The sequence below is a fragment of the Ranitomeya imitator genome, chromosome 6 (assembly GCF_032444005.1).
Source record: "Ranitomeya imitator isolate aRanImi1 chromosome 6, aRanImi1.pri, whole genome shotgun sequence".
In the NCBI taxonomy this organism is placed as follows: Eukaryota; Metazoa; Chordata; class Amphibia; order Anura; family Dendrobatidae; genus Ranitomeya; species Ranitomeya imitator.
In genome coordinates, this window is record NC_091287.1 from 402,251,690 (window position 1) to 402,263,768 (window position 12,079).

Sequence of the window (12,079 nt, forward strand, 5' to 3'; positions counted from 1 at the left end):
CAGTACATGGGGAAAGAGAGAGTGGATAGGTGGGTGAGCACATGGGGGGAGAGATTCTCAACACTGCAAAGCCTGCCCCCATCGTGACATTACCGCCCTCCTGATGCGATAGCATTGAGCCTCCATCTAGTTTAGTTAATACAATTGTGTTACATTTCAGTCTGCAATCTTTATTCCTTCTTTTACAGAATTTTCAGACCTTCTGATAAGAAGTTTACAGCATGACCCAGGTGTCAGATTTTTTTTCTCTTATGTGAGTGTCCCTTCATATAATACAGTACATGCTGTATGGGAGCCAAGTTTAATTAGGGTGTGAACTTTTCCACTCTTATCACATCGTCACTGTTAGGGTTGGCGGATTGCACTGAATAAAAATAAATGAAGAAGTGCAATCGCATCCTGGGGTCCACCATGCAGAGATGTATAACTGCCGCTAGTGAACAATGACGGAACCAAGCAGCCAGCGTTATCTTAGACAGACTGAGTTTGCGTCACAGTGTGTTTGAAACACCGAGTACCAAACTCAGTTACTTCACCGAAAGGTACTACAATTAGAACACAAAGTGCTAAACCCTGTTCACGACACATGGACATATGCATATGGATTGGACTTGCTCTGCAACTAAACTGTGTCAGTCACACACACATGAATGAAGCACATGCTAAGCCAATAGGTAGAACTCTTATGATGTTAGATAAGATACCCTGTTGCCTGCACTGAGAAATAAAGCGTAAGGGTTGAGCTTGTTCTGTGACTAAACTGTGCTAGCCGCACACATGAATGAAACAGATGCAAAGCCAAGGGGCTGGTTACCCCAGTCCTGACACTACTGAACCTGTGCCTAGCCAGCACCGAAAGCATGTAGCAGACTAGAGACTCCGGCACAGAGCCAAGCAACAAAACCGCATGAATGAGCAAACAGAGTGGTAGAGTATCCACTCATATACCACAAAGATAAATGATACTAGTGTGCCCGTGTGTGCCTCTGGGGATCTTTTATACCCAAGGCTCCACCCCAAACACTCACACCCAGTCGACCGAGGCGTTACCCGCGGGCCAATCTGAAGCTGCCACCTCACCGGTGCAACAACCGTCTGACCACCAATAAGCAGACACCACATCACAGATATGCTCATATAGTCAAATCCTATTAAGATCAAGTTTATATATGTTCTATTAGAGGGAGCTATAAAGGTTGTGTGCTTATTATCAATATTAATAGATGATGCATCATTCATTCTCCATACTCTATGAACCTTGACTTTCAATATGGTAAATAGAAATAAAAACGTCCGACAACCAGAAGAACAGCTGTATCCGAAGCTCTGCTGAAATGTAAGCAAAAGTCAATCTAGTGCATCTCTCAGTGCTATCATTCCTAGAGCAAGGGATGCATTTCACTTCAACAACTGTTCACTTTCCTGCTTGGCTGCACTTACTTCTGTTGCTTGAAAGTGAACTACAAGAGCCACATGTTTAGTAGCGCCACATGTTCATGTTTCACTGGAAAACTAAAATGCACATAAATAAAGCATGGTAAAAACCAGAGAAAAACAGAAGCTATACCGTATCTGCTGGAACAGCCTAAAGTCATTTTCCACAATTATTTCATGTACATTTGTGTGACTTTCCCTTTAGATGGTCACCACTGGCCCATTTTACCTTAGAATTCCCATATTTATATACAGTGATTTTAAGGGTGGTTATGTATAAAATCTATGTATTGATTAGACATGTAGTTCAGGTTGGGAGGAAAATGACGTAGAGAAATAGGAGTTATAAGATAAGATACAAGGACACAACTGACCTATTGAATAAACTATCAGAAATAGGTCCTCTACCAGAAGGAACAATCCTGGCCACCATGGATGTGGAATCTCTGTACTCCAATATCCCACACCAGGATGGATTAAATGCCTGCAAATTCTTCCTGGAAAATGCAGGGACTGATGCAAATTCTGTGGTGAAACTTAGAAAATTCATCCTCACCCACAATTACTTTGAGTTTGACAAGAAGATCTATCTACAGGAGACTGGCCCAGCAATGGGAAGTAAAATGGCCCCACAGTATGCAAATCTTTTCATGGCCAAGCTTGAAAGCGACTTTTCGTCCTCATGTCCCATCAGGCCTCTGGCGTACTACCGCTACATTGATGACATTTTAATCATCTGGACAGAGTCTGAGCCACAGCTAAAGACGTTCCATGAACAGTTTAATCAATTTCATCCTACCATCAACTTGACACTCAACTACTCGTGCACTGAAATTAACTTTTTGGACACCATCATTAAGCTGCAGAACAATAAAATAGAGACATCCCTGTATCAGAAGCCAATCGACCATCCAACATACCTTAAATGGGACAGTTTCCATCCAAAACACATAAAAAACTCTATTGTCTACAGCCAAGCCATCAGATACAATCATATATGTTCCAACCCAATGGATAGAGATGAACACCTGGGTCGCCTCAGAAAGACCTTTTTGAATCAGGGCTACCATCCAAGAACAATTGAAAATCAGATCACAAGAGCCACCAGAATACCAAGGAATCACCTGCTACATTACAAAACTAAAGAAGAAAATAACCGGGTACCTCTAGTAGTTACCTAAAACCCAAATCTGGAGGTGCTAAGGGGAGCTGCACGGAAAGTACAACATGTACTGCAAAAAGATGCCCGCTTACAATCCATTTTTCCAGACCCCCCACTACTGTGTTTTAGGCAGCCCCCAAATCTAAGAAGCATCATTGTCAAAAGCTCCCTGTCCTCTCCAACAGCTGCAGGTACCTTTCCTTGCAACCAGAAAAAATGTGAAACCTGTCCATTTATAATGACCACGGACAAGATAAAGATCCCCAGTTCACATCAGGACTACAAGATACTAGGTACTTTCAGCTGTGACACTTCTAATGTGGTGTACCTAATTATTTGTACTAAATGTCCAACTGGGGGTCTGTATGTAGGGGAGACAGGGCAGAAACTGAGAACAAGGATGAATTCTCACCGCCATACAATAAGAGAAAAAAGAATGGATCTACCTGTAGCAATATATTTCTGTCTCCCAAATCATAACATTATGGACATGAAATTACTTGTACTAAAAGGTAACTTCAAATCGCAGAAAGACAAGAGAGTCTGGGAATATAAACTGATGATGACCTTTGACACTCTAACTGCAGGAATGAATGTGTCACACGGATTTATGTCTTTTTACATCAACTAAGGAACTTGCCCATCAGACCATGTGGGGTCATCACAACAGAGACCCTAATCACAGGACAATAAAACAATGCTTATCTAAGAATTGGCCAAATATTTATGGACGTAACTGTTTATCACCCATGGTATTTCTGCTTCATGTCACCTGGCTTATCCATGGTTTTTTTCCCCTCTTTTTTTTTTTTCTATACTATGTTGTGCATAAATATGTGATTCTTCAGAACTTGTTTTAGTCTTTGCCTGATGAAGAGACGTATGTAGTCTCGAAAGCTTGTAATTTGTTACCATCTTTTCAGTTAGCCATTAAAAGGTATCAACCACTGAGGACTTTCAGTCATATTGATGAAATTTTAACACCATCCTGAAGTACAATATGTCATGAAAAAACAGTCTCAGAATCAGTGGGATCCATTGAAGAGTTATCACCTCATAAAGTGATACTGGTTAGGATTGTAAAATTTGGCCTGGTCATGAAGGTGCAAACGTGTTTGCCGGTCAGTGGTCAGTTAAAAACCTGTCTACTCAGACCGGCTTTGCTTTAGATTTGCACAGAATGATTTTTAATAGATACATTGTTGTAGGCAGCACAAGACATGTTTATAAGGGGGATGTCCTGCTGAGAACGATGATCTTTTATGCAAACCAAAGGAACATTCCACCCACTATAGGCAGAAACTCATTGTCTGACCTTTTTAAAAGAACCTACATGCTAGGACTGGAACATTTTTAGTTCTCCTTTACCCTCTTACTGCCTCCTTTAATCACATTGTTATTTGCTTACAAGATGGATGCAGAATTAGAAAGGGAAGTTCAGGTATAAGAGTAACCCACATTGTCTTCCTGTGACACTAGTCACTTCTTACGGTCAAGCCGTGAGTCAGAGTGGTCAAGGAGTCCAAGGCCAGAAGCCAGGAGGGTAAGTCATAAACAGAAGGAAGAGATAAAAGCGTAGTCAGGTAACGTTCCAAGGTCAGAGTACTGGGAGGATAACGGATCAGGGCTGAAGGGGTTAAACAAGCGGATGGTCACAACGAAGTCCAAGGTCAGGCAATAGATCAAGAATATAGAACTAAAGGTACAGGAGAACAAACCTCACAGGCTGAATGTACGTCTGGCAGTGATCTGTAAGAAGCAGCTCAGTTAAGTAGGCATGGCAATCACCCGGGATAGTGAACACCTGGAGACAGCCGACGCCACCCAGTCAGAGATTGGATGGTTGAGGTGTCAATCAACACACTGACAGCTCAGCAAGCCCCTGTACCAGATTGGATGACCATGCTGTCCATCAAAGTACTGACAGCTTCAGCACGGCCCTGTACCGGCTCTCAGTAATTGCATCCCAGACACCCTGAGGAGTGGAACCATGACACTTCCATATATTTCCTGTGCTATGGGATAGGAAAGGCAAGGAAGCTTTGGTTAAGCCTTCTGCATTCCCCATGCCGCTGTGTCGTCTACCTTGTAGGAATGCAAGAGGAGGACACCAGGTCGGGTGACTATACATTAGAAATGTATAGTCACTTTTTAGTCTATGGGTGGAAGGTCACTTTAAAGAGACTTGACATAGGACTTAGGTCAAGACCTTCCAAAGAGTTGGATATAACATGAGAGAAGATAGTCAGAAAGGAGAATATTTAAAACTATTGTGAAGTCCTAGATCAAGAAATTAATCAGAGCTACAATGTCAGACCACCTGTAAGATAAGATTAATGGGTAGAATTGGGTATTTACAGACCATACTACGTAACCAATGTGCAAAGGGAGTATCATATTATAATATAGACAGAGATGAGTAGCCTATAGCTTATTAATTTCAGACTGCAGTGGAGTATCGGCTCACTGTATGTACCATACATGACTCATCAGGTCTTTATGTTCTAAGTGTACAATAAGTGTCACAATACTTTTTCCTTCACTTTCCTAGCATGTTGCCATTGCTCTGTGATGGAGAGAAAGACTGAGGCAGAAAATTTAATCTTTCTCAGTAGCCTATAGGACTCTATACTTCATCAGATTATCCATCTTGACCATTTACACTCTACCTTGTGTGTATTTGTTTATTCCACTAAAAATAGCATTATGAGTTAAGAGAAGTTTCCCCTTCTGGATGTTATTCACTCCGCCAACTCATCCTAGATCTTAATGTAGCAGAGTATGGAGACATGCCTCTCAAGCTGGTTTTATTCTCCAGGTATGCCGAGAGATGTCCAAAGTTAAAGTGCTCTATACAAGTAACATCATACTTGAACTAAGCAATAACTGCAATGCACACAAGCATGGCGGCAAGGAAATCTGGTCATAGCATGGGACTGTTTATACACTTCCCTCTTATTTTAGGATATTTTCTGGAAAAAGTGCCCTTCTGCTAGGGCTACACTGAGACTTTTGGTTGCACTAGTGATTGATTTTGATTATTAAATGGAACTGTTCCCAACAAAAAAAATACATTATTTACCTGCCACTATAGTGCTAATCTGCATGTTTAGAAATACCTTTCTAAACATTATCTTCAGTAGTTTAACTGGATATTTGGTGGCAGAGATAATATAACTTCATTTTCTCCCTGCAGCCACACTTCCAGTTAGATTGATAAATACGTTTAGGATGGTATTTACCTGCAGATTAACATTATATAGAAAAGAGAAATCATCTCACCAATCATAATAGGTAACTCAACTCCTCTACCGATTGTACGGGAATCGGCTTTGCTAACTAGACTGTTCATCAAAGACAAACAGTAGTAGAGTATAAGGGTAATCCAGCACTTGAAAATAGCCTTATAAAAACAACCTCCTTTACTAAGAAAGATTAGCACTAAGGCTGCGGGATATTTGATAACGACATGTTCCCCTTAAGCTACAGTTAGTAAAACACTGGGTTGCATCTTGTGCTCTGCAGCTGAAGATCAATGGTTAAAATTAAACGAGACAATAAGTTGCCATACAGCCCAGACCTTAAAGGTAGTCTGTCAGCAGAAAATGACTGTTCAGACCAAGTAAAGATGTTTGGTGTACCATGGCGTGGCCAAAAACTTCAGTGCACCCTCCCACATACGTGTTTTGAATCTATCTCCATCCCTTTGTTCTTTGATTGACAGCTCTGAGCTTACAAGAACCAAGAGAGGGCAGAAACAGATGGAAAACAGTAGGTGAGAAGGTTATTATTATTATTTATTTATATAGTACCATTGATTCCATGGTGCTGTACATGAGAATGGGTTAGATACAAATTACAGATATCACTTACAGTGAGCAAGGGTGTTAGCAGGGAGGCCACAGAAAAAGGAAGTTGCAGTAGTCAAGGCGGGAAATGATGAGGGCATGTACAAGCATTTTAATAGATTGATGGTTGAGGAAAGGACAGATTCTGGAGATATTTTTGAACTGGAGGCGAAAAGAGCTTGGATGTGCAGTTTGAAGGACAGGGCACAGTCAAGGGTTACTCCGAGGCAGCGGACTTCCAGTACGGGGGAAAGCGTGATGTAGTTAATTGCGATAGATAGGTCAGGTAAGGAAGATCTATGAGATGAAGGAAAGACGATGAGTTCAGATTTGTCCACATTGAGTTTGAGGAAGCTAGAGGAGAAGAAGAAGGATATGGCTGATAGATACTCTGGGATTCTGGACAACAGAGAGGTGACGTCTGGGCCAGAAAGGTAGACCTGACTGTCATCAGCATAAAGGTGGTACTGGAATCCATGAGACTTTATGAGTTGTCCCAGGCCAAATGTATAGATTGAGAAGAGTAGGGGTCCAAGAACAGAGCCTTGGGGGACTCCAACAGAAAGAGGGTGGAATGAGGAGGTAGTGTGGGAGTGGGAGATGCTGAATGTGCGGTTGGAAAGGTATGAGGAGATCCAGGATAGGGCGAGGTCTTTGATGCCAAAGGAGGAGAGGATCTGTAGTAGGAGGCAATGGTCAACTGTGTCGAAAGCAGAGGACAGGTCTAGAAGGAGGAGTACAGAGTATTGTCCTTTAGCTTTGGCTGTAAGTAGGTCGTTAGTCATTTTGGTCAGGGCTGTTTCAGTTGAGTGATGGGGGCGGAAACCAGATGGGAGATTGTCAAAGAGCAAGTTAGATGAGAGGTGGGAGGAAAGTTCAGCACGGACGTGCTGCTCCAGGAGTTTGTAAGCGAATAGGAGCAGCGATATTGGGCGATAGCTGGACATAGCTGTTGGTTTGAGGGTTGGCTTTTTATGGATAGATGTGATTGTGGCATGTTTTAAAGCAGAAGGGAAGGTGTCAGAAGTTAGTGAAAGGTTGAAGAGGTGGGTTAGGGATGGGATAAGAGTGGGGGTGAGGTTGGGGAGGAGGTGGGATGGGGTCAAGCGCACAGGTGGTGAGGTGCGATTTGGAGAGGAGACAATTAAGTCCCCCTTCAGTGATGTTGAAGAGGGAAGTTATGGGATTTGGGCATTGGTCTGGTCTACAAAGCGATTGAGGTGGTTGAACAATGAAGACTTGCCTTGTTTGGTCGATCTTATTTTTAAAGTGTGTGGCAAAGTCCTCAGCAGAGATGAGGGAGGTTGGAAGGGGCAGTGGGAGGCAGAGGAGGGAGTTAAAGGTTTTGAATAACTGTTTGGGGTTGTAGGATAGGGAAGATACGAGGGCTGTGAAGTAGGCTTGTTGAGCAGAGGTGAGAGCAGATTTAAAAGCGAATGTTGCCTGTTTGAATGCAATGAAGTCATCTTGCGAATGTGTTTTCTTCCAATACCGCTCTGCAACCCTGGACACTTGCCGGAGCTTTTTAGTGGTGTTATTGTGCCAGGGTTGTCTATTGATACGTCGCACTCTGCCATGAGCTAGAGGGGCAACCGTGTCAATAGCTGATGTGAGAGTGGCATTGTAGAAAGCAGTGGCACGTCTGTGTCGTGGAGTGAGGATATGGATGCCAGTGGAAGGATGGAGTCAGAGAGTGTGTGGGTGTCTTTGCGTTCAAGGTTTCTGCGGGGGTGCACATGTTACTGGACATGGATGACCGGTGAGGAGGACAGGGATGAGAAGATGAGCAGATGGTGGTCGGATAGAGGGAGAGGGGAGGTGGTGAAATTAGATAGAGAGCAGAGATGGGTGAAGACCAGGTCTAGTGTATGTCCGTCTGTGTGGGTGGCTGCGGAGGACCACTGTGTAAGTCCAAAAGATGAAGTAAGAGACAGAAGTTTGGAGGCTGTTGACTGAAAGGTATCAGTGGGGATGTTGAAGTCAGCCATGATGATGGTGGGAATGTCAACAGAGAGAAAGTGAAGAAGCCAGGGGGAGAATTGGTCAATAAAGGCAGTAGCCGGCCCAGAGGTCGGTATATGACGGCCACTTGGAGGTTGGAGGGAGAGTAGATGCGGACAGAGTGGACTTCAAAAGAGGGGAGGATAGGGAGGGTAGAGGTGGGATTGGGTTAAAGGTGCAGTTTGAAGAAAGGAGAAGACCCACTCCTCCACCATGTCTGTTGCCGAGGTGAGGGGTGTGGATGAAGTGGAGGCCGCTGTAACACAGCACAGCAGGGGAGGCAGTGTCATAGGGTGTTAGCCATGTTTCTGTGAGGCCGAGGAAGGCAAGATTGTGAGAGAGAAAAAGGTCATGAATCACATGAAGCTTATTGCAGATTGAGCGGGTATTCCAGAGTGCTCCAGAAAGAGGGAGCAGGGGGGTGGGCGTCAGGGGCACAGGTTTTATGTTGGAAAGATTGCGGTTCAGTGATTTACACAAGGGCGTGCTTGGTCTGAACAGTCACTTTGTGCTGACAGACTCCTTTTAGGTTAATTTCTGAACAGCATTAAACGTTACTCTTTTCAAGTGAGCAAACTATTTTACAGAAAGAAACAATGTTGCTTTTACAAGTAATAGACAATATAGACAGACAGGTAAAATGAGACATTAACCCCTTACCGGCATCGGACGTACTATACCGTCCGATGCCGGCTCCCCTGCTTTGATGCAGGGCTCCGCGGTGAGCCCGCACCAAAGCCGGGACATGTCAGCTGTTTTGAACAGCTGACATGTGCCCGTAATAGGCGCGGGCAGAATCGCGATCTGCCCGCACCTATTAACTAGTTAAATGCCGCTGTCAAACGCAGACAGCGGCATTTAACTACCGCTTCCGGCCGGGCGGCCGGAAATGACGTCATCGCCGACCCCCGTCACATGATCGGGGGTCGGCGATGCTTGTGAATGGTAACCATAGAGGTCCTTGAGACCTCTATGGTTACTGATTGCCCGTCGCTGTGAGCGCCACCCTGTGGTCGGCGCTCACAGCACACGTGCAATTCTGCTACATAGCAGCGATCAGCAGATCGCTGCTATGTAGCAGAGCCGATCGTGCTGTGCCAGCTTCTAGCCTCTCATGGAGGCTATTGAAGCATGGCAAAAGTTAAAAAAAAAAGTTTAAAAAAATGTGAAAAAATAAAAAAAAGATAAAAGTTTAAATCACCCCCCTTTCGCCCCAATCAAAATAAATCAATAAAAAAAATATCAAATCTACACATATTTGGTATCGCCGCGCTCAGAATCGCCCGATCTATCAATTAAAAAAAAGTATTAACCTGATCGCTAAACAGCGTAGCGGGAAAAAAATTCGAAACGCCAGAATTACGTTTTTTTGGTCGCCGTGACATTGCATTAAAATGCAATAACGGGCGATTAAAAGAACGTATCTGCACCGAAATGGTATCATTAAAAACGTCATCTTGGCACGCAAAAAATAAGCCCTCCACCGACCCCAGATGATGAAAAATGGAGACGCTACGAGTATCGGAAAATGGCGCAATTGTTTTTTTGTTTTTTTTAGCAAAGTTTGGAATTTTTTTTCACCACTTAGATAAAAAATAACCTAGTCATGTTTGGTGTCTATGAACTCGTAATGACCTGGAGAATCATAATGGCAGGTCAGTTTTAGCATTTAGTGAACCTAGCAAAAAAGCCAAACAAAAAACCAATGTGGGATTGCACTTTTTTTGCAATTTCACCGCACTTGGAATTTTTTTCCAGTTTTCTAGTACACGACATGCTAAAACCAATGATGTCGTTCAAAAGTACAACTCGTCCCGCAAAAAATAAGCCCTCACATGGCCAAATTGACAGAAAAATAAAAAAGTTATGGCTCTGGGAAGGAGGGGAGCGAAAAACGAACACGGAAAAACGAAAAATCCCCCGGTCATGAAGGGGTTAAAGATGAATTATATACTCTGGAGATGGAGCTAGATTTTATAGATTAAACGGGTTGTCTGATACTTAGATATTGAGGACCAATACCTAGCATTGGTAAGGGTCCGACATCAGACACCCTACAGATCAGCTGTTTAGAGACTTGGATGTAAACAGTTTAGAAAGCTGAGTACACCGCATAGTGGCCATTGGCAGGTATTGCAGCTTAGCTCCTATTAAAGAAAATAGGTATTCGTTCAACACTTATCTTGTTTTTCTACATAGTTTCAGAAGGGTTACATTGTAGTTAGATTTTTGCATTTCCGCACTTGCATTTACCTGAATGCAGCTTGGTAATTTTATCCATATTGCTGCCTTGTGTTACTTGGGAAACAGTTTACTTTTTTAACTCTAATATTGCATACAGACATGCTCTGCTCTTTGTGCAATGTTTAGGTTCACTTGTATTATGTGTATTTATGTTTTACTGTATCTTGTTTCAAGTATTCATGATCATGATTTAAAAATTACATCTGCTTTTGAAATATGAGACTTAATTGCTCGATTTAGGTGGTCTTGAATAGGCGTTCAGCTGCAGCACCCAACAATGGCCACTACACAGTGTATGGAACAGTGCTGTTTCGGCAACGTACACTGGTTACATCCAAGTGCTGCAAAAGTTGATTAGTGCCAGGTGTCAGACCCTCACCTATCCACGGGATAAGTTATCAATATGTAAATCCTGGACAGCCCCTTTAATGAAGCACTTCCATGAAGATTTTTTTAATACGTGTGTGTATATGTGAATGTAGTGTAGTGTGTGTTAATATACTCACCTGCTGCTGCTTTCTTTGGGATCCAACCCCGTTCAGCTTCTCTTCTGAGTGACATCACCATTCTTCAAACTGCGTTCTGCATCATCTGGAAGTGGCTTTTACAATACTAGTCTATGGATTATCAAAACAAGGCTTTATAGGCTTACATTGTAGAGACTTCCGGCTCACACATAGAGCACAGCATGATCCGGAGAGTCTGAAGATAGTCTGAAGAGCTGTGACATCACTGAGAAGAGGAGCAGAACAACGCTGGACACCAGAGAAGGTGGCGGTAGGTCAGTATATTGACAAACATACACTATATTACATATACACAGATCGTGTAAAAAAAATATCTTCAACGGGGGCTTTTTAAATAGCAAGATAAATAAATGTATAGATATATAATTGACATTATATAGATAGACAGATCCTATATATGGATAAATAGGTACAGAAAACTATTTATTATTTTTAAAGTTATTGAAATGCATGTGACAAATAGACACATCAGTTTTTAGAATGAAAATTAAAGTAAGAGCATTACACAATGGGCAGAGAATTAAAAGATAACAAAAACACTAACAACATTATTTTATAAGACAGACTGAGAAGACCTAGCACAGCCTTGTGTTGTCAGACTGTATTTCTAAGCAGTAAATAAGGAATTAACAAGTAATTATTTGGAGAATCAGAGATCTTTACAATGAAAGACATGTGCAGTCATGCAGGGAGACCCCTCATCTGGAGCCCACAGTCACAGGAACAGACATCTCATAATGCAGTTTGCACAAGGCAATAATTGCATTTTCTATCTTGCCGAAATTAAGCAAAATAAACAAAATGTCTCATGGAGGACACAAGAATTCGCAAAAGCACACGTTTCTGCAATGTAAGTGAGGGTC

At 42.6% G+C, this 12,079-nt stretch overlaps 1 protein-coding gene across 6 annotated transcripts in view; it reads right to left on the minus strand.

Moving 5' to 3' along the window:
* ZNF521 (zinc finger protein 521) overlaps positions 1 to 12,079 on the minus strand; it is a 527,781-nt gene that overhangs the window by 77,127 nt on the left and 438,575 nt on the right. The window lies entirely within an intron of this gene.